Below are 5,310 nucleotides of genomic sequence, written 5' to 3'. Positions count from 1 at the left end.
GGAGGGTTTGTTTGGACGTTTAAACAGAAGCCTCGCACTGATAGCACCGACTGCCCTTTAAGGTTCAGGCTTGGTTTGCGGGGCAATTTGGATATATTGCATCCACAGCCTGATGTCCTTAATTCATAAATTTCTTCTTTCCTCAAGTGGAGTGTTTTTATACTTTCATTGTTGGGCTTGTGGTTTTTTCGACTTCACTTGCACAAAGTCACCCCGTATCCAGCCCATTTTCAAGGCTGATTCGGATCCAAAACCAAAGCCGGTCTTCGGTGGCACCGCATTGCCCTTCACATTTACACGAGCTGCATATATATATATATTCCGTCAGAAAAGAGCGCCTGCTGTGGAAGAGCCCAAACAGGAATACCTCCGCGGCTCAGGCACGCCGCTCTAATCCAAACACAAAGTTTGCCTGCAAAGTAGAGGAGCCCTCGAGCCAGGTAAGGAATTTCAGCTTTTATTCATTGTAGAAAGCAGCCTGCGAAATGGATGCAAATACAACAGCAGCTTCAAAAAGTCAGCCTGACGCGTTTCGTTTTCATTTTGTGTTTGGATTGGAGCGGCGTGCCTGAGCCGCGGAGGTAGCCCTGGGGCTGTCTCAGCCCACCACGGAGACGTTTTACAGCGCCACCAGTATGGGAGCAAGGAGCTATTGTGGGAAGGTGATGACAGCTGTGAGGTGGAGATGTGATGAAGCACACCCCACTGTGGTTTTATTCAATAATACTCTGACTCCGAGGTAGGCGACTCACTAGAGAAGGACAGGACACCACATATACCATGAGTTCATGTGTTGGGACACGCCCACTGAGGCGGGAGTTAAATTACTGTGTAGCTGCCTGGAAAATGTTCGCCTGGGGGTATTCGAGTCAGTGCCTCTGAAGAAGTTGGAAAACGAAACGCGTCAGGCTGACTTTTTGAAGCTGCTGCTGTATTCGCATCCATATATATATATATAGCACCAATATTACAGCTTCAATGCATTGTTATTACCTTCTCCCATAATAATTTGATACAATAATCATAATGTTCTTCATGTGTAAATATCTAAATTGTCTAAAATCATATAAAAAGTGTCAAATATAAGCATACGCGCCATCTAATATGCAAAATTACCCCGATTGTCCTATTTAAAGGGCTACTGTGCTTTATTAGTACCTTATTAGTGCATAGTGCTAGAAAGTGCTTGGTGCGTCGTAGTGCAAATATGAAACTGTGCAACACAATGAAAATAAACCAATTGATTATGATGTCTCACATCTATAAAATATTTTTTAGTTTTTATTGGTTTCCTAAAATAATCTATTTGGTGGTCGGCTGTCGAAGTATTAAATACAATAGTTAGTATTTGATTTATGTGTGTCTTAATCTTAGGATAATTGCACATTGGACTAGATGGATATTGGACAAAATTGAAATTGAAAGAGTCTTTTTCATGATTTCATATATGTGATGCCTGCCCTGTGAACGAAGCAGTTGTGCTTATGCAGAAGATAACTGGTTGAAAAATAGATTTAGCATGGATATGTTGTCAGGGACTGGTGTTCATGTGGGTAAACATGCATAAATCGCACATGTCACATGGAAAGCCCTGTGCAACAGTACTTGACTGTGTGAATGCGACAATGTCACCATTGTCCACATGACTGGATGTGTTGTGATGCTGGCTCTTGTGGGCAGGATTTAATTGTTCTGCACTATGTGATCTGTGACAACTTCCGTCATGTCCATATTGATATTGTTAGGGAGATGGGAGCACACTGCTTCACCTCCCAGCACAGTTCATCCCTCAGTATTCTGGTAAATGCATTTCAGTCATAATGCTTACTTGTCATGGGACTGAAGTGTTTCACCTGAGTTGGGCAGGGAGAGGTACAGAGACCCGAGTGGATTGTGGCAGCTTCCTCAGCAGACACCGATCACAATGTATCTTACCTCTACTGATGTAGGATGATAAAGCAACGCACATGTGTCTAAACAATCACAGCACTGACCTGCACCAACCTTGGTGACACACGACAATGGTGACACAAGTAAGCATCTCAGCTGAACTGCATTTATCAGCATGCTAAGGGGTGAACTGTGTTGGGAGATGTAGTCATCTGCTCCAGTCCCCCTACTGTCCATGTTGATGGTGTTGGCTGGTGTTATCTGGAAGGCATATTGTACACTGTTGCCTAGTGGTATACTTTTGCGGTTATTCCATAATATGTCAAAGCACTGTTATTTCCTTGTGTAGTTCGGTCTGGACTGTTCCCATGAGGCACAGGGTCAAGACTGATTGACATATGGCCATGTCTGAACTGGGGTGGCTTGGTGAGCTAAATAACGATGGATTAAACCCAGATCTGTCACTGGGGGTGAATGTTTTACCATTGTGCAACATTCCGTCCATCATCTTGTGTGTTTTGCATTTCCTTGTGTATTACCAGGTTCCTCCACTCTCTCAATGGATTTTCGCTTTTACATATTCGGATACAATGCAATTTGAGTTAACATGCTACTTACTGTAATGAAAATGCTCTAGACACAAAGGCATACTGTTATGTGTTGTGTTTATTTAACAATGAGTGAGAGGTGAATTTGAAAGTGATGGTACACGGATAGTTAGGGTAGAACACACAATGATAGGATTTCAAAGTCCAACAGAACACTCCCATCCTTGTGGCAATGTGGGTTCTGATTTACAACAAAGTTAATGGCTGGTGTTACAGTGGTGGCTTAAGCGGTTCCTCCGTGAACTGGTACGGCACGGTGCTGGGCCACATGATTGTCCCGGGGTCTTTTTCAGGCTCCCCCTCTGCCATTTGCCGGGGGGAGGGGGGACCTGCTGCATGCTCACAGGTGTTTGAGAATTCGCTGTGGTGTGACTCACCCCTCCCTGTGGCCTCTGCAGAGGTGGTGTGACTATCATCCAACTGACCGGGGGGCGGGCAGCTACTAGAGCAGCAGGCATGTCCCTCAGACCACCCACAAGCTGGCCCATGTACTCAGCAATTTTTCCCAAGCGAGTGTCCATGGACCTCTGCAGCAGGCAGAGTTCCCACAGTTCTTCAAGGACCTGGCCCATATGTCCCTGGTTCTGCTGGTGTGCACCAAGAACAGTTTGCACGGTGTCCAGGGCCTCTGCCTCATTGCCCTCCTGTGACTGTCCCCCAGTTGGCCTCCCACCTACCCTAAAGCCATGGACCTGTGGCATTGCCTGGTGCCACCACCGCACACCACCAGCATCCCCGGTGTGCCTGATGGTATTTGCAACTGCTGACACAGACACAGTTTTGGAGGCAGCGGTGGTGATGGTGGAGGTGGCTGCCACACAGGTCGTTACTGCAGGGGTCTGCGTAAGTGGTGCAGCTGTTGTGGAAGTCGTGGTGGAGGTGGGGACAGTGAGGGCCTGAGACTGGGCTGCCCTGGGCACGTGGGAGGGGCCAGGTCGGTCCTCCTCTCTTGAAAAGAGGAGGGAGTCTGCATCCGAGGTTTCATCTTCCTGGGGGGGTGGGGGGGGGGACTGGCTCGTCCATGACACTGTTGCCTGCTGTTGCTATTGAGTCACCTGTTGGAGTGAGGTTATATTGTCAGCAGGTTCAGAACACATCACAACTTTGATGTTCCTGTTTAGCACATTTCATTGGAGACGATCTGACATTTTTACCTTGGCATTACTATGCATTCATAACAGTTTGTCAGCAGTCGAATATGATGTTGAGATACATACAGGGCTTTAAGTGGGCCGGGTCGTACCGTTGCTGAGCACCGGCAGTTTTTAAATGGGGGCCTCAAACGGGTCTCTACCCGGCTCTGTTTTGTGCCGTGGCACAGTTGGTCCGTTTTTTTCTGGACAGCAGTGACAGCAGGCACATTGATGTGCGTATGGACACACTCCTCACTTATCACTATTGGATAAGTTACGGCATGACATCATGCCAGGAGAGTGTTGTAGGCGAAGGGAAATCCTTTAAAGAGTCATTTCTCTCTGGATTACCCTTCTCTTTTTGAAACTCAGGAGCAGCACCATCGTTGTGGTGTCACCAGGGCTTTAAGTTAAAGCTTTTTCAATATGGCATACAAGCCATAGTTGCTGCTTATTTATCACATGCAACTAACAACCATTGACAAAGCCAATAGTCCTGACTTGTTGTAGGTATCATGTTACTTGTTGTATCATATATCTGGGTGCAATGACAGAAACAGCAAAATACAAGTCGGGTGGCACACTATGCTAAGCATAGATTATTCTTTTTGGGGGGGAAAATAAAGCATATGTATTAACAGAAATAAGAATTAGGAGCACTCTTAATGCTAACAAAAAAAAGACACTAAAGATCCAACTGCAAGTTATACTGACTGCCTCAAACCCGTCTTGGCAATTTGGATGGCTAAGTTTCTGGAATCCTGGGGAATGTTGCTGTGAAATGGTAAAGCATTGGGAAAATCCCCAAAGCAGGAAAAACAACAATATAAGCAGGCTACGAGAAAATATCCTCAAATCGTGATGGTGAAAGTTTGCAGTCATCAGAAAGAGATGGGACAGGATGCACTGGTACAGGCTCCATCATAGGTCTCAAAGAACAGGCCTTGGTTGTTGGGTCAGGAGTAGACCAAATCTTTTTTTGATGGCCACGCATTGGTGAAAGTACTTGTCATCAGGCAAAAAGTGGGCTGGATGGGCAGAAGAGGTTGGGCTCCCATTAGGGTCAGTTTTCTTCAGAGTATAGACTCTCTCCCCACCTTCGCTCAAGTAGAATTGCAAGAACATGACACCGGCTCCACCACTATGAGTGTTTCCTCTCTCTTACTAGCTTATGTTTTTAAGCCATGCCCTTAATTACATTGGCCACGCCCCTTTGAGAGACCCCCCAGTTTTTTCATTCCACTTAAAGGCCTGGGTATATACATTCCTCGTTAGCAATTTAACATGGTTAAAGGAACAATTTCATATGTACAGATATTGTATTTCCGAGGACATGTCCTCTGGAACAAACTTGTTGCTCATCCAATTCAGATCATGCTTGGACATTTGGGACTTTTCTATGTGTATCTGACTACTATGCCGCAACTTTGTGATTTGTGTTGTGCTTTCTGAAATTACCTCCTGTGAATTGTGAGGGTTGACAGAGTTTCCATGCATGTGTTGTGTTGACCCGAGTCCCTCTGCTTGGAGGCAATAGGAATTGCACATTGGCTTTTTGTGGTTGCGTTCTTGTGTTTTGCTTTGCAGTTGCATGTGACTTCATCAATGACACTGTGTATCATGTGGCCTTTCAGTGGTATTAGTTGTATGTGTACTGCCTACAACTTATGGGGGTTTCC

The 5,310-nt window shown here is 45.7% G+C and overlaps 1 pseudogene; it reads right to left on the bottom strand.

Moving 5' to 3' along the window:
- Positions 1-4,561: 4,561 nt before the first annotated feature.
- Positions 4,562-4,756, bottom strand: LOC147727293 (H/ACA ribonucleoprotein complex subunit 3 pseudogene; annotated as a pseudogene).
- Between the last annotated feature and the right edge of the window lie 554 nt (positions 4,757-5,310).

The sequence above is a fragment of the Lissotriton vulgaris genome, chromosome 3_1 (assembly GCF_964263255.1).
Source record: "Lissotriton vulgaris chromosome 3_1, aLisVul1.2, whole genome shotgun sequence".
Classification (NCBI taxonomy): Eukaryota; Metazoa; Chordata; class Amphibia; order Caudata; family Salamandridae; genus Lissotriton; species Lissotriton vulgaris.
The sequence above is the reverse complement of the archived record's forward strand: the minus strand, read 5'-3'. Positions and strand labels throughout refer to the sequence as shown.